General features: G+C 40.6%; 1 protein-coding gene and 1 pseudogene across 1 annotated transcript in view; one reads left to right on the top strand and one right to left on the bottom strand.

Annotated features, from left to right (window-relative positions):
• The window catches only part of LOC101350500 (zinc finger protein 772), a 287,781-nt gene that overhangs the window by 254,487 nt on the left and 8,613 nt on the right, over positions 1-24,681 (bottom strand). The gene's annotated exons all lie outside the window — the stretch shown is intronic.
• LOC101350752 (vomeronasal type-1 receptor 1-like) lies at positions 8,827-9,729 on the top strand (annotated as a pseudogene).

Genomic DNA, 24,681 nt, shown 5'->3' with positions numbered 1-24,681 from the left:
ATGAAAAACTGTACTCTAACAAATTTGAAAACCTAGAGGAAATGGACAAATTTCTAGAAACTCACTACGTACCTAAACTAACACAAACAGAGGTAGAACAGCTAAATAAACCCATAACACTAGAAGAGATTGGAAAGGTAATTAGGAAACTTCCAACAAAAAAAAAGCCCTGGCCGGAATGATTCACTAGAGAATTCTACCAAACTTTCAGAGAAGAGTTAACACCACGACTACTAAAAGTATTTCAGAGCATAGAAAAGGATGGAATACTCCCAAACTCATTCTATGAAGCCAGCATAATCCTGATACCAAAACCAGGTAAAGACACCACAAACAAGAAAATTACAGACCAATATCCCTCATGAACATTGGCGCAAAAATTCTCAACAAAATTCTAGCCAATACAATTCAGCAGCATATCAAAAAAATAATTCACCATGATCACGTGGAATTTATACCAGGTATGCAGGGATGGTTCAACATTAGAGAAACAATCAATGTAATCCATCACATTAATAAAACAAAAGACAAGAACCACATGATCTTATCAATCCATGCAGAAAAGGCATTTGACAAAGTCCAACACCCATTCCTGATAAAAACTCTCAATAAAATAGGAATAGAAGGGAAATTCCTCAATATAATTAAGGGCATTTATACAAAGCCAACAGCCAACGTCATCCTAAATAGAGAGAGTTTGAAAGTATTCCCTGTGAGAACAGGAACCAGACAAGGATGCCCTTTATCACCACTCTTATTCAACATTATGCTGGAGGTCCTAGCCAGAGCAATTAGACTAGAAAAGGAAATAAAGGGAATCCAAATTAGTAGAGAAGAAGTAAAAGTATCTCTATTTGCAGATGATATGATCTTATACACAGAAAACCCAAAAGAATCCACAAGAAAACTACTGGAACTAATAGAAGATTTCAGCAAAGTAGCAGGATACAAGATAAACATACAAAAATCAGTTGTATTCCTTTACAAGAACAAAGAGAACCTCGATGAGGAAATCACCAAATCAATACCATTCACAATAGCCCCCAAGAAGATAAAATACTTAGGAATAAATCTAACGAGAGACGTAAAAGGCCTGTACAACGAAAACTACAAGACACTACTGCAGGAAACCAAAAGAGACCTGCATAAATGGAAAAACATACCTTGCTCATAGATAGGAAGACTCAACATCGTGAAAATGTCAATTCTACCCAAAGCGATCTACAGATACAATGCAATCCCGATCCAAATTCCACTGGCATTTTTTTATGAGACAGAGAAACAAATCATCAGCTTCATATGGAAAGGGAAGAAGCCCTTGATAAGTAAGGCATTACTCAAGAAGAAGAACAGAGTGGGAGGCCTCACGCTATCTGATTTTAGAACATCTTATACCACCACGGTAGTCTTGGGAAGTCCTTCAGTATCAACTGGTCCAGTAAGTCCTTTTCTTCTTTTTTGGATTTTTTTGTTTTTTCAGCAATTTGAGATTCTGTTCCTATTTTTCTCCATTCTGTCAGGGTCTATCTATTGTGGCCCAGATTATAATCGTTGGTAGTGGTAGCCAGATTATAATAGTTGGTAGTGGTAGCCAGGCACTATCTGGTTCTGGTCTCAGGGTAGATGAAGCTGTGCTTTGTGTAGACTCTTTGTCCTGTAGACTAGTTTCTTCTTTGGTCTTTGGTTTCCTTTTTTCTCTTTTGCTCCAGGCAAGTAGAGACCAATAGTTGTATCTTAGATGGCTGCGCACAAACTTTTAAGATTCCAGGCAGTACTCACATAACTTTATAAAGTATATTATGCCAATTGACCAAGATGTCCCATGAGACCCTAATCCTTCAAACCCAGAAAACCAATCCTGTGATGTGTTTGATTATGTCTAAAAAGTATCCATAAGTGTGTGCATAAGTGATGTTAATAGGACAGTTAACAAATTTTAAATATTTAAAATTTAAAATTTACATAATACTATTGTGTCAACCTTACATTTCCCAGTTTGCAGCACTATATTCAGAAAAGATTAGATAAGTAATAGATAAGATAATTTCTATTGATTTAGAAAATATGCACCAAAGTGTTCATTGTTCAAGGCATACAATGTTCCCAACTTACTCTCAATGTGTTAAAAAATATATATAGATACATGATGGATGTATAGAGTTAAATAATAAATAAAAATTAATGGCTGTGCCAGGTGCAAAACATTTCCAAGAACAAATAAATGAAAATGGTCATTTGTATTCGATCCATACCTGACAGAACAATAGGGAATTTTCTGAAGTGTTCTAACCGCAGACACTTTTCAAAAAGAACTTAACCGTTAAAATGTTTCTGACTCATCATACTGGACTCCACCAATTCCCAACAGACAAGTATACTATGAAATCAGTGATAGAACCCCACTTTGTAAAACTCTCCCTTAAATTAAAGACATACCTAAAATCCAATCATTGTAACTTCCCTACTGGTAATTCCCTAACTGCCTTTCAAAACTCCATGCTTACACAGTTTGAATGAGACTATGCCACTTTCAGCTTGTGCACTCCCTGTTTACGGTTTCTTGCCTCAATAAGTCTTCTTAACTCTGACTGACCTTTCAATCAACCGTTTCTTTTTGACAGTTCTGGCGTCAGAAATGAGATCCAGCGATGACCCTTCAGCTGACCCTGAGGCTGGTGAGTGAACAGATGCCACAGGACGCCTTGCATTTTCTGTTCTCTCACCAACCCAGAGTGTGAGGTGTAAGTCTCTCCCAGATCTGAGATCTGCTCTCTTCGTGTTTTGAGCTCCCAGGTTTATTGAGCGACTCAGGCATCGCTCGACTTGGGTTTGGAGCCTAGACATCATCTTGGTGAGTCACCTGTTTGTTCTATTTGGGGTAGGGTGCATGAATCCCTGTGCCTTCGTGCAGCTGTTTGATGGGGACCTCAGTTTACATATAATACTCAGTTTAGGGTTTCTAATCCTGGTCTCCTCCTGTTCTAAATTTCTTTCTTCCCCTCCTAAAACCCCTTCTTCTTACATGTCTTCTCACTATGGAGCTACATATGGTAACGTTTTGAGTAAGCAGGTTGAGTATACCAATGATCACTTGAATTTGTAGTGGCCGCTTTGGGGAACTTAGTTCCCATTTGCTTTTTTAAATCTTTGTTTGCAGTCTTTTGTGTTAGTATTTTGTGTTGTGCTGTCTAAAAGTGTTGTTTGTCATAAGAAGGAGAACCATAGGGTAGAACACAGCCATTGACTCTGTAAGTCTGTTGTTCAAGCCAGCCCCACAGACTGATGAGTTTATAGTTCTCACCAGATAGGTGTCCACTTGGACAAACTTTGCTGTGGGTCACCTATAAAACTAGATGAGGTTCTTCTTCCTTCTTAATTTTTGCCCTGAGCACTTGGCACTGATCCAGAAAGAGCATTCTCTCTGGTTTTCTACCTGGCAGGGGTAGGGGTGGGTGGGACAGATTGTCAAGTCTGTTTTCAGAGGTGGCCATCCATCAGGTTAGGGGCACAAGACACGAGTTGCATAAGTATTTTCAAACATTAACCCATTTACTAATGAAACCCATTGCTATTGAGTCAATTCTGACTCATAGTGACCCTACAGGACAGAGTAGAACTGCCCCATAGGGTTTCCAAGGAGCGGCTGGTGGATTTGAACTGCTGACCTTTTGGTTAGCAACTGAGTTCTTAACCACGGTGCCACCAGGGCTCCAACTACATTAATAGGCTTATTTATTTGTTTCAAGGTGAACAATACCAATGACTTTAACCAAAATGTAATTACGAACCAGATTTTAACATGTCTTTGCAATATTTTTGTCTATTATATCTCCCCTTTTTTAAAATTGATATTTTTTTATTGCCATAATTGTAGATTCACAAACAGTTGTAAGAAGTAATAGAGGGAGATTTTTTGTGCCCCTTGACCAATTTCCACCCATGGTTACCTTTTGCAAAACTGTAGAATTATATTACAACAAGGACATTGATACTATCTACTCATCATATTTAGGTTTCCCTAGGTTTACTTATACTTTTGTGTGTGTGTGTATGAGAGACACAGTGTCTGCATGCATGTGTGTTTATCCTCCTGGATTTTAAAGCCACTTGAAGATTTTTTCTTTATATGCCAACACACAATCAGACTCACTTTTTCTTTCATTTTGATTTTATGGATGTCTAAATTTCATTCTGACTTAACATTGTTTAGTAATTGTGCAAGATATTTACATGTGTAGAAAGTGAAAGCTATACGACAATTCCATAAATATCTAACTCACTTTTGTCCCTCCCTCATATTAACTTTCTGTCTCTGTATTTATATGCATCTACTCACTTCAAAAAAGGTGGCATACTTTGTGCACGGCTAATGCTTCCACTGGGTGTTGATTGTGGATTCAAGTAAAATGAAATCCTTGACAACTTCAATATTTTCTCCATTTATCATCGTGTTGCTCATTGGTCCAGTTGTGAGAATTTTTGTTTTCTTTATGTTGGGGTGTAATCCATATTGAAGGCTGTGGTCTTTGATCTTCATCAGTAAGTGCTTCAAGTCCTCTTCACTTTAAACAAACAAGGTTGTGTCATCTGCCTAACGCAGGTTGTTAATGAGTTGTCATGGATTGAATTATGTCCCCTAAAAAATATCTGTCAACTTGGCTAAGTCATGATTCCCAGTATTGTATAATTGTCTACGTTTTGTCATCTGTTGTGATTTCCCTATGTGTTGTATATTGTATCACTATGATGTAATAAAATGGATTAGTGGCAGTTAAATTGATGAGGTCTACAAGATTAGATAGTGTCTTAAGCCAGTATCTTTTGAGATATAAAAGAGAGAAGCAAGTAGATAGACGGGGGACCTCATACTACCAAGAAAGTAGTACTGGGAGCAGACCGCATTCTTTGGACCTGAGGCTCCTGCGCTGAGATGCTCCCAGACCAAGGGAAAACTGTTGACAAGGACCTTCCTCCAGAGCTGACAGAGAAAGAAAGACTTCCCCTGGAGCTGGTGCCCTGAATTCAAACTTCTAGCCTACTGGACTGTGAGAGAATAAACTTCTCTTTGTTAAAGCCATCCACTTGTGGTATTTCTGTTATAGCAGCACTAGATGACTAAGACATGAGTCTTCCTCCAATCCTGATGCTGTGTTCTTCTTCATATAGTCCAGCTTCTCAGATTATTTGCTCAGCATACAGATTGAATAAGTATGGTGAAAGGATACAACCCTGATGCACACCTTTCCTGACTATAAACCACGCAGTATCCCCTTGTTCTGTTCGAACAACTGCCTCTTGATCTATGTACAGATTCCTCACGAGCACAATTAAATGTTCTGGAATTCCGATTCTTCACAATGTTATCCATAATTTGTTATGATTAACACAGTCAAATGTTTTTGCATTGTCAATAAAAGACAGGTAAACATCTTTCTGGTATTCTCTGCTTTATGCATTGCATTGGGCAAATCTGCTGCAAAAGATCTCTTTAAAGTATTGAAAAGCAAAGACATCACCTTGAAGACTAAGGTGTGCCTTACCCAAGTCATGGTGTTTTCAATCACTTCATATGCATGTGAAAGCTGGACTATGAATAAGGAAGACCGAAGAAGAATTGATGCCTTTGAATTGTGGTGTTGGAGAATACTGAATGTACCACGGACTGCCAAAAGAATGAACAAATCTGTCTTGAAAGAAGTACGACCAGAATGCTCCTTAGAAGCAAGGATGGAGAGACTATGTCTCATATACTTTGGACATCTTATCAGGAGGGATCAGCCCCTGGAGAAGGACATCATGCTTGGTAACGTAGAGGGTCATCGAAAAAGAGGAAGACCCTCAACGAGATGGATTGACACAGTGGCTGCAACAATGGACTTAAGCATAACAATGATTGTGAGGATGGCACAGGACCAGGCAGTGTTTCGTTCTATTGTATATAAGGTCACTGTAAGTTAGAACCCGATGCAACAGCACCTAACAACAACAACAACAGGTCTATCATGGAGAAAACTTGATACAGGCAATTTTACTATAATGCAATCTATGTGTTCATAAAAACCACCAAGCTGCACAAAATCTGCAGTTTAAAAACAAAAAACCCACAGGACTTATTGGGACACTTGAAAACAACATCAGTATAAACAAGGTAGAAGGCTCTGAAATATGGTAGCTGTCTTACTTATCTAATGCTACTATAACAGAAATACCACAAGTGGGTGGCTTCAACAAACAGAAATTTATTTTCTCACAGTTAGGAGGCTAGAAGTCCAAATTCAGGGCACCGGCTATAGAAGAAAGCTCTCATTCTCTGTCAGCTCTAGGGGAAGGTCTTTGTTTCTTCAGCTTCTATTCCTTGGCTCCTTGGTGATCTTCCTGTGGCATGGTGTCTGTCTTTCCCATCTCTGCTTGCTCACTTGCTTGTTTAATTTCTTTTATAGCTCAAAAGAGACTGACTTAAGACACATCCTACATTAATACTGTCTCATTAATGTAACAAAGAAACCCATTACTATATGGGATTATAAGTGACCACAGATCTAGGGGTAGAATTTATAACACATATGTTTTGGAGACACAATTCATACAATAACAGTAGCATCTTTACACATGTAAATGGTTAAGAAATTCAGGAATACTGTAATAAATACAAGGAGCCCTGATGGCTCAGTGGTTAAGAGCTTGGCTGCTAACCATAAGGTCAGCAGTTTGAATCCACCAGCTGCTCCTTGGAAACCTTGTGGGACAATTATACTCTGTCCTACAGAGTTGCTATCAGTTGGAGTCGATTCCATGGCAGCGGATGGTTTTTGATGGCACAGCAGTTAAGAGGTCAGCTGCCAACTGAAAGGTTGGCAGTTTGAACTCACCCAGCTGCTCTGTGAGAGAAAGACCTGGTGATCTGCTCCTGTAAAGATTACAGCCTAGGAAACCCTATGGGGCAGTTCTACTCTGCACATAGGGTCACTCTGAGTCAGAATCAACTTGACAGCACACAACAACAACATAATAATAAATATGACATTTTCCCGTAAATAATCTTGAATTTAGCCTGCATATACGACCTGGGTATAGGACCTCTGACCAAAAATGGAACACAAGATGCAATGAGTGCAGCTCATAACACACAGCGACCTAAGGGAGCAGAGAGATGTTTGAAGAATGTGCTTGTGTGTCTTTTGTGTGTTCTGACAACATGGTTCTGCTGGCCGCAGGTTTCAGCATTCACATAACCTGTCTCGTGCACGAATTCACACACAGGAAAAATGTAAACTTTCCTTTATGCTCTAAGTTTTCCATAATAGATCAGTCACCTTGGAACAAATTCACGTTTTCAAAGCAAGCATGGTTGCAAAACTGAGTGAATCTACATACAGAGATCGCCACCATTCATCTCTATAGTTCTAGAGATCTGTTGTGAGGCTGGGGCCTCATTCGTCCACTCAGTTCCTCTTAGATGGGCACAGCTGTTTCCAGTGACAATGTCAGTGAATTGCCTTTGCACAAATAAGTACAAAGTCTTAATGTTAGTTTAAAGTGAGAATATATAGGTTAGGATAAACATAGAAAACTACTGTCCATAGTGATACTAAGACATTTCTTTCTGCCTTTTTCCTACTGATTGCTCTGGCTTAATAAAAATCAACGTTCTGTAGTGTCTTAGTTATCTAGTGCTGCTATAACAGAAATACTACAAGTGGGTGGCTATAACAAGCAGAAATTTATTTTCTCACAGTTTAGGAGGCTAGAAGTCCAAATTCAGGGTGCTGCTCTAGGGGAAGTCTTTCTCTCTCTGTCAGCTCTGGAGGAACATCCTTATTTTTTCAACTTGTTTCCTCGTTCGTTGGAGATCTCCATGTGGCTTGGCATCAATCTTCCCCCATCTCTCTTCTTGCTTTCTTGTTTAATCTGTATATATCTCAAAAGAGATTGACTCAAAATACACCCTACACTAATTCTGCCTCATTAACATAACAAGGACAACCCATTCCCAGATGGCATAGAAGTTAGGATTTACAACACATTTTTTTCTTTTCTAAAAAATTTTTAAAATTGTACTTTAGATGAAGGTTTACAGAACTAATAGTTTCTCATTAAACAGTTACTGCACATACTGTTTTTTGACATTGGTTACCAACCCCACGACACATCAACAGTCTTCCTTCTCAACCTTGGGTTCCCTATTACCAGCTTTCCTCTCCACTCCTGCCTTCTAGTTCTTGTCCCTGCGCTGTCGTGCCCCATTAGTCTCATTTTATTTTATGGGCCTGTCTCATCTCTGGCTGAAGGGTGAACCTCAGGAATGACTTCATTACTGAGCTAAAAGGGTATCCGGGGGCCATACTCTCAGGGTTTCTCCAGTCTCTGTCAGGCCAGTAAGTCTGGTCTTTTTTTCCAAGTTAGAATTTTGTTCTACATTTTTCTCCAGCTCTGTCTGGGACCCTCTGTTGTAATCCCTGTCAGAGCAGTCAGTGGTGGTAGCCGGGCACTATCTATCTAGTTGTCCTGGACTCAGTCTGGTGGAGTCTAGTAGTTGTGGTCCATTAGTCCTTTGTATCTTGTTTTCTTCATTCTCCCTTGCTCCTGAAGGGATGAGACCAGTGCAGTATCTTAGATGGCTTCTCACAGGCTGTTAAGACCCCAGACGCTACTCACCAAGGTAAAATGTAGAACACTTTCTTTATAAACTGTGTTATGCCAGTTGAACTAGATGTTCCCCGAGACCATGGTCCCCACAGCCCTCAGCCTAGCAATTCAGTCCCTTAGGGATACAACACATATTTTGGGGGGACACGGTTCAATCCATAACAAGTATATATTGATAGGATGGGTTCTGGAAAATTGGAAATTGGGATTGTCTTCCTCATTCAGACTGGAGTTGGGATCCTGGGGAATTCCTTACTGCTTTGTTTTTATAACTTCAGAGGTCTCAAGACCTGATTCTCAACCAACTGGCCTTGGCCAACTCCTTGATATTCTTCTCTGAAGGGATCCCTCAGACCTGGCAGCTTTGGGGTTGAAATATTTCCTGAATGATACTGGATGAAACTTGTCTTTTATTATCACAGAGTGGCCACAGGAGTTTCCTTCAGCACTATCTGCCTCCTCAGTGGCTTCCAGGCCATTAAACTTAACCCCAGTCTTTGTAGGTGGTTAGAGCTCAAGATTAGATTTTCAAAGTTCATTGGCTTCTGTTGTTTCCTCTGCTGGATCCTGCATCTCTTGATAAATATTCATGTTCCTCTAACAGTGAATGGTCCTTTGGACAGCAAAAACCTGAGGGTGAAAAAACATTTTGGATACTGTTCCTGGAACATGCCAAAGAGATTTAGCTCATTAACTGCGGTCATATATTTTTTCCCTGACTGTATGAGTTTCGGCTTCATGGTCTGGGCCAGTGGCTCCATGGTCCTTGTCCTGCACAGTCATAAACAGCGATCCAACACATTCACAGCAACAGCCTCTCCCCCAGATCTTCCCACAAGGTCATGCACCATCCTCGTCCTGGTGAGCTCCTTCTTTGCCTTTTATCCAATCTCTACATTGTGACTGTTTGGATGACACCGGTTGCAACTGCAGGCCAGTGGGTGGTGGACACTTCTGTGCTCATGACCTACATGTTTCCCAACATTCAGCCCCTTTGTGCTCAGTGACACCTGTGTCTTTCAGTTCTGCTCTGCCTGCTAGGCAAGGACAACAATTTTTCCGAATCTAGTTACAATGCAATGAATCGGTTCTCTTCATGGAATTTAGTCATTCATTTCACAATCTGCTAATATTTAGAGAACTATGAAGTGCCAGTAATTTGTGTGCCATGGCAAATGAGAACAGTAACATCCCTGCCCACGTGGATCTTATAATAGAGCTAAAAGTGAATGTCCTGTACACCATAAAACAAAGACGTCTCAAACTAACTGTGTTAGGTTCTCCAGAGAAGAAGTTTGAGAAATTTCAAAATAGTGTATTGAGGGAAATTAGTGATTTTAGAGATTTAGGGAAAATCCCTGCCTTTGCATCTTATGGAGATGCATGGAAGTTTTGTAAAATATATATCTGAAACATAGCTGGGTTCAGCTGCTTCTTGCATAAGGCAAACCGCTTGGAAAAACCCCATGTAAGAAAGACATGTGCAGCCTTTCTAGACTGGAAATCCTGAGTATTTGTTGTGTAGAGATGAGACAGTGGCAGGATATGATGCTGGAAAGGAAGGTGGTGATGGTTCTGAGTGATCACTTGGAACAGGCCAAGGAATATGAACTTTTGTTTCAGGGAAATGATGGGCCAGTGAATGAATTCAAGCAGGTGGGTAAAAATGTGAGCACTTCTTATAGAAAAAATATTTATAAAATATTTAATTAAAGTAAATATATGTTATAATTAATAATAGTTTAAATATTAATATTGTTTGAATTGAAAGTGTTGAATATTAATTAGTTCTCATGGAAAATCAATGATTAATTTCTAATGGCCAGCATTAACTAAGTTACTTATAAAATTTTTCCTCAGCTATGTCATGTAAATGAAAAATTTCAAAATAGCTTAAATACCCCAGAATAAAAGCTGTTACAAAGATATATTTACTTCTAGAAAGTTGAGAATACTCTGTTGTTTTAAAAATTCTTATTTAATATTTTATTATCTGAAATTCCAGTTTTTTATTTCAATTTCTTTTTCCGTAGCTACATACATTCTGTAATTCTAATCTGTGCCTATAATCTGTAATTATAATAATATTTATTTTTAAACCAAAATTATGCACTTCTAAATCCTGCCCAATTCCAAAATAGTTACACTTCTTTTTGCTTTTCTCTTTCGTTTTTTCTCTTAAAAAAATCCCATATTCAGGTTTATTTATTGTTAAAACTCTTTGTTTTTTACAGACATTCTTTGAGGAAGACTATCCTTCATGTTACCTTAATGTTCATCAGATGTAAAATAAATAAATAGTTGAATACGTTGCATATCACATTCCCAAATATAAACAAAGATCTACAATAAATATTAATTTGATGGGAAATTGAAACAGACCTGTCTTTTTACTTTGACTTTTCTTTAAAAAACTTTTTTAGTATAGATAATTTATTTACTGGAGTCAACTTTATTTATTTATTTTTGAAGTCCCTGTTTAATCTAGTAAGTACCATACAGATTCTTTCTCTTGAAGGATATTTTTTCTTCTCTTTTTTACTTTAATTTTTTTTATTTTGGTGAAAGTATAACTGGTGAAAGATACACCATTTCAACAATTTCTGCATGTGCAAATTCAGTAACATTGGTTACATTCTTCAAGTTGTGCTACTATTCTTGCTCTCTTTCTTCACCTTTTTCCACCATGATTATCTTAAAATCAGCATCCCCTGAGCTTCCTATCCAACCTTTGGAGTTACCCTTGTCAATTTGATATCACACAGATAATTCTTTAAAAGAGCACAATGCTCAAAGCAGACGTACTTTACTAATTAAAATAGGCTATTTTTTTAGTTCAAAGAAGCCTTCAGGGGATAGTTTTGGTTTAAAGTTTAAAGATTATCTCAGGGCAGTTGTTTTGGGGGCTCATCCAGCCTCAATGACTTCAGAAAGCCTGGATTCCAACTTTCTTAAAGTCTAGGTGATAGTCCAGAAGGGATAATAGCTCTTAGTGAAAAATGGCTTGCAGCAAAAACTCTCCCAGCTTCAATTATGTACATCACCTTCTTTTGAATATTTAAATGGTTACCTCAAGAATTCCAAAACACCTACCTTCTTCCTTTGCATGTATGTACACTGTCACCAGAAAGTTTGAAGAATGCATACATGCCTTGATCCAGGTAAAATTACTAATACTGGGCCCCACCATTTCTCTTCATCAGGCCCTTGCAATCCTGTAATATTTTATTGGCACATTCTAGCCTGAACAGAAAAATACCAGCTTAGGCCCTGATGTTACTTGCCCTGAAGTTATCTCCATATTCTGGTGCAGCGCTCCCCACCAGGAATTTCTGTGCTGTCTTGGTCACCAGACTCACTGCTGCTCTCCCACTCCAGGGATTTCTTCCTCTGCAGATGAGGAGGGGGAATGCCCCGAGACAGCTCACACTCTGCTCTGCACCTCCTTCCCCTTTATAGCAAAAACTAAAATCACTTCTTGACAAATCACTTTCCAAAATCGTGTTCTGTATTTGGGGCTGCTCTCCACAGAGTGACAATTCTGTGAGCGTCCCAGCCCTCTTCCCAGCGCAGAGAACACAACCATATGTCTCTTACGTGAGGGTGGAATCTTGGTGCATTTACTCCAAGATGAAACTGGATGTTATAAGATCAAAAATTCCCAAATGAGAGCCTCATATGACTCCTTTTCCATGTAAAGTCAAAGATTTCTGTCATCCTCTACCTTGAAACTGGCACCCCTGGGTGACACAGTTAAGTGCCTGGCATCTACTTCCAAAAAAATCAGCCATTGCAAACCCTGTGGAGCACAGTTCTACTCTGACACACATGGGTTCACCATGAGTCAGAGTTAACTTCACAGCTGCTGGTTTGATGTTTTTTGTTTTGTTTTTTACCTTGAAATTGGAATATTCAAGTTGAAACTTCCCTGAGAAGCCCACCCCGAGAAAGACAAATTAGCAGGACTTCACTGAGGAAGCCCTGAGACTCACTGAAGGATGATGGATCATTATGAAGGACTTTTTCTTTTTTTTCTAAAAACCAAGAATTGCATTGTTTATCCATTTCCTTATATGCATCCATATCCTACCAGGCATATACTCTAGGCCATATACTGCACATACAATTATAAACTCCAGTCTCCATCATCCTGATGGATTTAATAAAAAGGAGAAGGAGGGGAGTAGGAGGAGGATGAGAAGGGAGAGGAGGAGGGGGAGAAGGAGGAGGAGGAGGAAAAGGAGGAGGAAGAAGGAGGAAGAGGAGGAGGAGGAGGAAGAAGAGGAAGAGAAGGAGGAGGAAGAGGAGAAAGAGGAGGAGGAAGAAGAGGAGAAGGAGGAGGAAAAAGGAGGAGGAGGAAGAAGAGAAGAGAAGGAAGGAGAGAAAGAGGAGGAAGAAGGAGAAGGAGGAGAAGGAAAAAGGGGGAGGAACAGGAGAAGGAGAAAGAAGGGGGGAAGAAGAGGACAAAGAAGACGAGGAAGAAGAGAGAGGAGAAAGAGGAAGGAGGAGGAGGAAGGAGGAGGAGGAGGGAGACTCAAATGAGCACCAAGTGAAAAAATAGGCAAAAACGTGTTAGAAAGCAGATGCTAGAAGTCAGATAGCCCCCTTGATGAGTAAACAGTTTACCTAGAGGCTAACAGAGATGCTAGTATGCTCACCCTGTGTTTTTCTTGACTAGGTTCCTGGTTTCAGAGATGTGTTGATCTTGAGAAAAATCATTGACCTGTACATCTATGGGATAACACTTTTTTAAAGGTGATGGGTGAAATACAATTTATTGAAAAAAAGTCACGCTAACAAACCTCAGGTGTGATCCACTTTCATTTTCAGATTCTCCTTTTCCTCTAGTCCTGCCTTATAGTCTTTGACTACTTCTTGTTCAGCTAACAATCAAATTGCATACTTTCTTTAGCATTTGGAATAAGTCAAGAAGTTCCCACTATATAAAAACCAAAACCAAACCCGTTGTCGTTGAGTCGATTCCAACTCATGGCAACCCCATGTGACAGAGTAGAACTGCTCCATAAGGTTTTCTTGGCTGTAATCTTTATGGGAGCAGATCATCAGGCCTTTCTTCCGTGGTGCCGGTGGATGGGTTTGAACTGCCAGCCTTAAGGTTTGTAGTTAAGTGCAGGCCATTTGTGCCACCCAGGGACCTCCCACTATATATTATATACCAAACCTGTTGATGTTGAGTCTATTCCGACTCATAGTGACTCCATGTGTTACAAAGTAGAACTGCTCCATTTGGTTTAACCAAAAACCAAAACTCATTGTTTTCGAGTTGTGTTGATACCAACTCATAGTGACCCTATAGGAAAGAGTAGAACTGCCCCATAGGGTTTTCAAGGCTGTAATCTTTATGGAAGCAGACTGCCACATCTTCCTTCTGAGCAGCTGCTGGGTGGGTGCAAACTGCCAACCTTTCAGTTAGCAGCTGAGCGCTTAACTGCTGCACCATCAGGGCTCCTTGCATTTGGTTTACCCATCACCAAATTGACAAGTGTGGCTGCAGGAGCACCCCCATTTCTTTCTTATAACTGTAGAAGGGCCCCTGCTGTAGTCAAAACCCAGTGCACCAAATGGGCTCCGGATCCTGTCTCCACTTACATCAAAATCAATTTCCCTGTGGTGTTTTCCATTTTCTCTTCCTTCTGTAATATCTCCTGGGTTACTTCCATCAGCATACATAGTCTTATATCTACTGTTATGAGAAGAAAACCGTTTTGCCTCCACTACCTCCCTCCAGCTCCCTTCTATTTCCTGACCCTCCATGGCTCCTTGTCAGCCTCTGCTTACAGTCAGGCCCACAGAGTCCAAGTCAGCACTGACTCTGTGTTAATCCCCTTTGTCCCTCTGAATCCTATCGTTCAATCTCTTAGGGGTTGTCAATACAAGTGCCCAATATTTCCTTCTTCTCAACATTTCCTAGGGTACTTGGATGGTGCAAACAGTTTGCACTGGACTGCTAACCTAAAAGTTGCTGGTTTGAACTTATCCAGTTGCACGTGGAAAAAAGGTCTGGTGATCTGCTTTTGGAAAAAGATTGCAGCCAAGAAAACCCTGTAGAGCAGTTCTACTCTGTACACGAGGTCGCCGTGAGTCAGAATCGACTTGACAATAACTAACAACAGCAACAAACCCTTCCTACCAGCCTTGTTCTCCAACTCCAGAGTCACATTTTCAACTTTCAACCTCAACTTCCAGTTTGTTTCCCTGATGAGGATATTATTTGCCCCAAACTGAGATATTTTCCCAAAACTAACCCCCAAACCTCAGCCTCCCTTAGTCTTTTCCATCTGTATGAATCACATCATCGTCTTTTCGGTTGCATTTTGCCAAAAATATAACCATCTTTTATCCCTGATTCATCCCTTTTCCCTACAATTTATCATATATTTTTCAAAAAGACTTATTGAAAAATGGACTCAAAATGGATCGATTGTTCTAAATAAAAACCTAAAGCCATAAAACAACCAGAAGAAAACATGGGTCAAAATCTCAAAATCTTTGTAACCATGGTTAAGCAAATATTTCTTAGATACCGCACCAAAAACAAGATTGCCACAGATAAAAAGCCTGGCATTCTTTTCTAGGCCTTAGTTAAGTCAGACCCTAGTTAAACCTTAGTTCTCACAATGGTCTATAAATCCCCCTCCCCCACAATAAATAGCTTGTTTTACAAGACTGCCATCTCATAGTCTTATTCTTTGATCAGTCTCCAGATCCTCAAACTCACCACACCTCTATAGTCCTATACCTATGTAGGAAATTAATGTGTCATTAGAAACTTTTCAACAAAGGAAATTTCAGCCCCAGGTGACTTCACACGTTGCTGTTGTTGGGTGCCATCGAGTCCATTTTGACTCATAGTGACCTCACGTGCCAGAGTAGAAGTGCCCCATAGGGTTTCCTAGGCTGTAATCTTTATGGGAGCATACCGCCAGGCCTTTCTCCCTCAGAGCAGCTGAGTACGTTCGAACTGCCAACCTTTTGGTTAACAGCCAAGCACGTAACTGTTGTGCCACTCAAAATGTAAGGAGGAAATAACACCAATTCTACCTAAACTCTTACAGAAAACTGAGAAATGAAACTTGATAGGTAGAGGCCCATTGCTCTATTGCACTATTCTTAACTAGTGTCTGTACTGATGACACTAGTTAGGAATAGTAGGTTTCATTTAATTGGAAATAAAGGTTGGACCATAGGGCTTAGAAGGCATCTATGAGCATAAGCAGTATTATAGAATCTGGCTTGGCCAGAAAAGTTGTTGCTAGTGGTAATAGAGAAAGGAGGAGTGCTAGCCCCAGTGTTGATATTTGTAGTCTTGTTAGTAGGATTGACAAGTCCAAATTGCCAGTAGTGTGGTTCCTGTTGTTCCTTGTCTGACCCATGGTCTAGCTCCTTATGGTGTGTGTGTGGCATGTTGTTTCCAGACATACCTCATCAGCAGTAGGGTGTAGATTACCAAGGCTAGGTGACTGGTGATTCACCAATGGGCATATTTGACACTGGTGAGGGTAAGACCTTCTTAGAGAAGGAAGGGGCACAAGAAAGAGTAAAGGTTAAAAGGTGGAGGTTGCATTAGTTTTCTAGTGCTGCTAGAACAGATACACCACAAGTAGGTGGCTTTAACAAACAGAAGTTTATTTTCTTGTGGTTAGGAGGCTAGAAGTTCAAATGCGGGGCACCGGCTACGGGGGAAGGCTTTCTCTCTTTGTCGGCCCTGGGGGAAGTTTCTTGTCTTTCTGAACTTCTGTTCCTTGGCAGTCTTCATGTGGCTTGGCATTTGTCTTAGCCCATCTTTGCCCTAATCTGCTCTTTTTATATCTCAAAGGTGATTGACTCAAGACACACCCTATATTAATACTGCCTCATTAACATAACAAAGAAAACCAAACCAAAACCATTGCCTTTGAGTTGATTCTGACTTATAGGGACACTGTAGCACTGCCCCATACAGTTTCTAAGGCTGTATCTTTACGGAAGCAGACTGCCACATCTTTCTTCCGAGGAGCAGTGAGTGGGTTCAAATGCCAACCTTTCGGTTAGCAGCTGAGTGCTTAACCACTGCACAACCAGGGCTCCTTTAACAAAGAAAATGCATTCCCAAATGGGATTACATCCACAGGTGTAGGGGTTAGGATTTACAACACATATTTTGGGGGTACACAATTCAAACACTAACAGAGGTCATCTGTGGCCAGCAGTAGGGGATTTGCTTGTTCCCTGGGTATGGGCCAAATGGTGTTGTCCAATCAGGGGTGAATGAGTTCCACCTCTTGGGCGCCGGGAGCAGGTCCCAGCTAGTTCCACAGTGACTTTAGATGAGGAAGTACGTGAGTAACAAGTGAGGATGCCTCTCTGTCTAGATAGTGGTGGGTGGTTTGCTTGGCTTATGCTGGATGATGAGTGGGGCAGATGGAAGACGGTCCCAGTGTTGGTGGTCCATGTCAGATTCTCATCAGGACTGAGGGGAAAGTGGCTAGGCTCTGGATTTTGTTTGAGGGAGAAGGGAATGGTGAAAGTAACAGGTGAATGTTCCTTTGTTGTGGGCGGCAATGTCAGGGCTCCCATGTCCGTGAACACTGGTAATAAGTAGTGTCTGATGAGTGTTGCAGCATCTCTGTTGGTGGTCTCATTTATTGTGAACTTAAAGATGATGTAGTTATGCCAGCCAAACAACCAAAAAACCCAGTGCCGTCAAATCAATTCTGACTCATAGTGACCCTATAGGACAGAGGAGAACTGCCCCATAAGGTTTCCAAGGCTGTAATATTTACTGAAGCAGATCACCAGGTTTTTCTCCTGTAGAGCCACTGGGAGGGTTGGAACCATGAACCCTTTGTTTAGCAGCTGAGTGCTTAACCACTGCACCACCAGGGCTTCTTGAAGGATAATGTTGCTATTGTTAGGTGCCATTGAGTTTGTTCCAACTCACGGCAACCCTGTGTACAACAGAATGAAACACTACCTGGTCCTAAGCCTTCCTCACAATTGTTGCTATGTTTGAGCCCATTGCTACAGCCACTGTGTTGGATCTTCCTCTTTTTTGCCGACCCTCTACTTTACCAAATGTCTTAGTTATCTAGTGCTGCTATAACAGAAATACCACAAGTGGATGGCTTTAACAAAGAGAAGTTTATTCTCTCACAGTCTAGTAGGCTAGAAGTCCAAATTCAGGGTGCCGGCTCCAGGGGAAGGCTTTCTCACTCTGTTGGCTCTGGAGGAAGGTCCTTGTCATCAGTCTTCCCTTGGTCTGGGAGCATCTTAGCTCAGGAACCTCAGGTCCAAAGGACATGGTCTGCTCCTGGTGCTGCTTTCTTGGTGGTATGAGGTTCCCAGCTCTCTGCTTGCTTCTCTTTCATTTTATCTCTTGTAGGATAAAAGATGGTGCAGGCCACACCCCAGGAAAACTCCCTTTACATTGGCTCAAGGATGTGACTTTAGTAAGGGCATTACAATCCCACCCTAATCTTTAACATAAAATTACAATCACAAAATGGAGGACAACCACACCATACTGCGAATCATGGCCCAGGCAAATTGATACACACATTTTTTGGGGGACATAATTCAATCCATGACACTAAGCATGATGTCCTTCTCCAGGGTCTGGTCCCTCATGATAATATGTCCAAAGAACTTGAGATGGAGTCTTGCCATCCTTACTTCGACAGGGTAGGTGAAAAAGTCCAAGCAATGTTATTGTTTGCTTTGTGGTGAAGTGTGGGAGCCTTTATCTGACTGTAAACTTGTGGCATTCCTAAAGAGGTTTTATTCTCTCTTCAATAACATTAGCAGAAGTTGGTGCCTTACATGAACAAGCCAATAGAAGTCCTGTGTAGGTATCTACCATGGTTAAGGCATACTTAATGGATCCTGCCACTGCAAGGAGAAGCCCACTGAAATCTACTTACCAGTTCTGATGTGGACTTTTCCTTTGTAAATTTCTTCTCCTATGTGGTAGACCCAGTGTCTCAGTCTCTTATTGCTGCTATAACAGAAATTCCACAGGTGGATGGCTTTAACAAACAAATTTATTTTCTCACAGTTCAGGAGGCTAGAAGTCTGAATTCAGGGTGCTGTCTCTAGGGGAAGGATTTCTGTCTGTTGGCTCTAAGTGAAGATCCTTATCTCAGCTTCTCTAGCTGGCCATCCCTGGAGTTCCTGGGTTTGTAGACTGGTCTGTCTCCATGTATTCATATAGTGTTGGTCTTTCACGTCTGCTTTTTCTCTGTACCTAATCTACTCTTTTATATCTGAAAAGTGATTGGCTTAAAACACACCATACACTGATAATGGCTCAAAAACTCTATTCCCAAATGGGATCACATCCACAGGTATCCAAAACTCACTGTCATCCAGTCACTTCTGACTCGTAGTGACCCTGCAGGACTGAGTATAACTGTCCCATACAGTTTCCAACGATGTAATCTTGCATATTGAATATACCAGAAGAATGAACAAATCTATCTTGGAAGAAGTACAGCCAGAATCCTCCTTAGAAGTGAGGATGGTGAGACTTGTCTCATATACTTTGGACATGTTATCAGGAGAGACCAGTCCCTGGAGAAGGATATCATGCTTGGTAAAGTAGAGGATCAGAGAAAAAGAGGAAGACCCTCAGTGAGATGACTGACACAGTGGCTGCAACAGTGGGCTCAAACATAGCAACAATTGTGAGAATGGCACAGGACTGGGCAGTGTTTCATTTTGTTGTACATAGGGTCACTATGAGTTGGAATCAACTCGATGGCAACTAACAACTTAACAATCTTTGTGGAAGCAGACTGCCACATCTTTCTCCTGTGGAGCAGTTGTGGGTTCAAAACTGCTTACCTTTTGGTTAGCAGCCAAGCACCTTAACGACTGCACCACCAGGACTCCTAGTCCATAGGTATAGCGTTAGTATTACAGCACATATTTTTTAGGGAAACAGTTCAATCTATAACACTGTGTCTAGATTTGTGTAAATGTCTTCTTGTTTAAATGTGCAAATGTCTTTTTTGTGTACCGTATTTTTACGCAAATAACATGCACCTGCTATGTGTCTGCCATCTGCACCTTCACCCCCTCCCCCGGGGGTATTTTTGTAAGCACCAGTATGCCAATTTTTTTTTAAAGTTGCTGTAAAAAAATTAGCACAGTGCACTTACAAAAATACTTTGGTGGGGGGGAGGGGAGGACATGGTTGGCAAACAAATGTAGCAGGTGCATGCTATTTGTGTAAAAATACAGTAAATGTGTAAATATCTTCTTGTTTAAATTTATAAATGTCTTTTTTGTGTAAATGTCTCCCTGTTGAGCTGACTCCTCTATTAACAGTCCATTTTTGGAACCCATGATGTCCAAATGTTTGATTCCCTCCTGTGCTCACTCAAGGGCTATTGAAAAGGGGTAGGGTTGTGCATCCAGAACTTCTAGGAAGTTCCCCTCCTTCAGGAGGCTCACTGTTTTAGAGGTTTGGTTAGTTTGTTTGTATTGGTATTGTACTGTGCCCCCTCTGTGTCTTGTTTGGTATGAGCCAAGTTATGGTACATCAAGATGGGCAGAGGGAGAGCCAATGTGGCCATTTCCTCCCACATCTCTTTAAGCCAAATGTCTCCACCTTGTATTTTCCAGCCCTGATTGTGTCAAAACTTCAAACAAGTAGTTAGCCCATTAGCCACCAATCAGGTGTTGATAAAAATATGATCCTTGGGGAAATGTTTATCAAAGGCATATTAGAAGTATTGCATGCAGCTTAGCCCATTGAGTGCTTTGGTCTTTCCCCCATATGGAAATTGGAGTATTTCTCATGGAGAACTTTTCTTTCTTTCATAAATGTACTGATTGTTCAGTACTGGATGGGGAGATATGGAGAGATTCCCAAATTGGTCAGGAGTAAGACAACCATGCCAGACACCATCATATTAACTCACTCATTTCCTATTGTAGTGAATTCAATGGGCAGGAATAGAACTATGAGATGAAGGTGTTAAATGTTCATACTTGAGAGCTGAAATGGTCATTTATTAGAGAAACTATAAATCACATAAAACATAGTTAATAACACAGTTTAGGATACACATGTGTGCTAGAAGATTATCAGTTATCAACAGATTTGGTGTCTATAGGCAATATTCTCTTTAAAGTCATAAGGAAAATTGTCTCACATAAATATAACTAAAATTTCACAACACTAAAATTAAGTAATTATAAGGAATGTTGAAGCAAGATTAAGAACTCATTTTAATATATTAATAGCAGAACAGATTCACATTTCAGATGCAGAAAGAAATTCTAATAATACAAATAATTTCAATTCACAAAAAATAAGAATCTCATTTAGTGTAACATCAATTGCATGGTGTTTCCAAAATTCTTCTAGTAATTACAGACTATCAAAAAGTTAATAAAAATGAAGAAAATCTGGAATGAAGTAAACTGGCCTTGACCAATATAAAATATTTTAACAACAGTTTGTTGCTGATATTGAAATCAGCAATTAATGGTAGAGAATAGGGAGCCTACAAAACTATATATATGAAAATTCAATCAAAGTAAGTTGGGAAAAGATTTATTATATCACATTTGGGGATTTCATTGGAAAAATAGAGGTAAACTTGTATTTCACATCTTAGAGTGCTTTAAATAACATACTGGATCTAAAAATAAAGAATGACAAATTTCCTAGGTAGAAATATTAATACTGTTGAATAGGGCAAATCATTGCTATGCATGGCATAGACCAGAGGCCATTTTATTTCATAAGAGTGAAATAACGAAATTAGAAGTATATCAGAAATTAACCCTAAGAAAATATTTCAATAAATAGAAAGTAAAGGAAGAAATTATCAATAATCACCTCAGTACTGATAAAAGGACACGGTTTCCTGTTATTGGCTTTGATTAATAAAGCTGCTGTTGCTATGAACATTCTAGTACAGGTATATCTGTGAGCATGTTTTGTTTTGTCTTTAAATATTTTATTGTGTTTTCAGTGGAGGTTTACACAGTAGTTTAGGTTTCCATTCAACAATTTCTACATATATTGTTCGGTGACATTGGTTACATTCTTCACAATGCACGAATATTATTTTTGTTCTGTTTGTTCTGTTTCCATTGATCTAGTTTCCCTGCCCCCTTACCTTCTCATCTTTGTTTTAAAGTAATTGTTGACCATTTGGTCTGGCCAAGTTTTATTCCTCTTTGGGATACACCTACAAATGAGACTGCTGTGGAGGATGACAAGCACATGTTTAGATTTATTAGAAATGACTACTGTAATGTCTAGAAGTCTGGGCATGCCAGAGTGCCTGGAGTCCATACAGCATACAGAAAAGGAGAGAGAAAACTTTCTACAACAGAATTCTCCAATTTTAAGTGTAGAGTTCAGTGAGTACTTGGAAACGCACCAGGATTTTGTTAAAGCTCTTCATGTGATTCTGGAGAAGATCATTTTAAAGACAAAAATATAAATAAGTTAAAAGTCATAGGATGGAACACTAGAAGAATGAACAAATCAGACTTGGAGGAAGTACAGCCAGAATGCTTGTTAGAAGCAAGGATGGCAAGACTTCATCTCACATACTTGCCACACGTTATCAGGAGGGACCAGTCCCTGGAGAAGGACATCATGCTTGGTAAAATAGAGGGTCAGCAAAAACAAGGGAGACCCTCACTGAGATAGACTGACACAGTGGCTGCAACAATGAGCTCAAGCATAGCAATGATTGTGAGGATGGTGCAAGACCAGGCAACATTTTGTTCTGTTGTACACCGGGTCGCTGTGAGTCACAGACAACTTGACAGAACCTAACCACAACAACAGTAAGCAAATGAAAGTTACAGCGGGTATAATATCAGCCAAAGTAGACTTTAGAGCAAAAAATATTACCATAGATAAAGAAGGTTATCATTTAATGATAAACACGTCAACTCATTAAGTGGACATAACAATGTTCTTAGGTGCTGAGTTGATTTTCAATTTATAGCAACCCACATGGCAGAGTAGAGCTGCCCCACAGAGTTTTCTAGGCTCTCATCTTTATGGAAGCAGATTGCCAACTCTTTCTCCAGTGGAGCAGCTAGGAGGGTTTGAACCACAAACCTTTCACTTAGCAGCTGAGCACTTAACCATTGTTTCACCAGGAATCCTTGGACATATCGATCGAAAATGTTTATTCACCTAATAAATAGCTTCAAAATACATGAAGCAAAAACTGATGGAACTGCACAGAGAAATAGGCAAATTTACTTTTATATCCAGAGATGTCACCAATCCATTCTAATTGATAGAGCAAGAAAACAGATGATGAATATCAGTAAGGATGTAGAAAACATAGACAACATTATCTAGTTGACATTTGTACAATACAAGAGTACAATATATGTTCATTTCAAGTGAACATGGAGATGCAGAGCCAAGATGGTGGAGTAGTCAGACGCTTCCTGTGGTCCCTCTTACAACAAAGACCCAAAAAAACAAGTGAATTGATTATATATGACAATTTAGGATCCCTGAACATCAAAGGCAACGTTGAGGAATTGGACTGAGCAGCAGGGGGAAAGAAAGACGGTTCAGAAGCAGCGAAGAGTTGCCAGACCTGACACAGCAGGAACCATCACCCTGCAGCTGGCGTACATGGTGAGTCAAGTAGTGGTGCTCGGGATGCGTTTTCCACATCGGCAGAGACCCAAGCAGCGGAGAGTCTACTCAAGCCTCCAGAACCAGTGAAAAGCAGCGCTCAATCAGCAAAAGATAAGTACATGCTTCTAACCTACCACGTGGATCAAAAAACACCCCCTTTGGGAAAAAACTCTCTCCCATTTACCTGCCCCTCCCTGCTCTGCACCGAGTCGGGGCCAGCTTCAGCCACTGCTCTCCCATGGACCGGAAGTAAGGACCCATCATGTGCCCTGAGCCATTCTCCCAGCCTTGGAGAGGGAACAAATTAACAAACAGGAATAATCTGCCAGCTCCCCTAAGCCAGGAACTTAGGGTAGGCTCAGCTCCTTTGCCTAGGCACAGGCATAAGGGGGTCCATGGACTTTGAATGCCTTTCACCCCTGCACAGACCTGTGTGGGCCCATTTGAACAGCATAGACCCTCATTACCACAGACAACAGGGTATATACCTGAAGCCTAACTTCAACTGTACCAGCTATATGGTGGAGTGGCAAGTTTGTGATATTTGACACCGCTCTGCCCATTAAGCAGGGTCCTCATCTACCCACATCAGGGGCCCGAGGACTGGTGGCTCCACCCACACCACCTAGCCACCCATGACAGGGGTCCAAGAATAAGTGGTGCCCCCCAGTCCTTAGAGCCAACTGCATTGGGTGCTCATAGTCTGGCTATAAAACCCACCCACCTATGCGCTCGAGGGAACAGGGACATGCTTTCCTCCCACTCAGGGGCAGCCATCATCCCCCTGCCTTGCTCAGTGCATGACCCCCTACTGCAGCTAGATACCTGTGCCTACTCCAATCACCCCTGCCCACCTAGGACTGTAGGTGAGAGCCTGCACCACACACTTGGTGACTGACTACCTGAACACCTGAGCTGAATCCATACAAGAAAAGTAAACGGAATCCTGGGCTCACATACCTACTAACAGATCTAACCACCTGGTGACAGGATGTTAGAACTTCCATGGTGCCAATAATCAAACTAGCTCACACAAGCAGCCTATTTGGGCATATCAAAACAAAACAAAACAAGAAGCTAGGACACACCCATGTTCCTCGCAGCACTGTTCACAATAGCCGAAAGATGGAAGCAACCTAAGTGCCCATCAATGGAGGAATGGATAAACAAACTATGGTACATCCACACAATGGAATATTACACAACAATAAAGAACAATGATGAAGCTGTGAAACATCGTATAACTTGGTGGAAGCTAGAACTTATCATTCTGAGTGAATTTAGTCAGGCACAGAAGGACAAATACTGTATAAGACCACTATTATAAAAACTCAAGAAAAGGTTTAAACACACAAGAAAACATTCTTTGATGGTTATGGGGGTAGGGAGGGAGGGTGAGG

Source organism: Trichechus manatus, unplaced genomic scaffold, assembly GCF_000243295.1.
Source record: "Trichechus manatus latirostris isolate Lorelei unplaced genomic scaffold, TriManLat1.0 scaffold00176, whole genome shotgun sequence".
NCBI lineage: Eukaryota > Metazoa > Chordata > Mammalia > Sirenia > Trichechidae > Trichechus > Trichechus manatus.
This window is presented reverse-complemented; position numbering and strand designations above follow the sequence as displayed.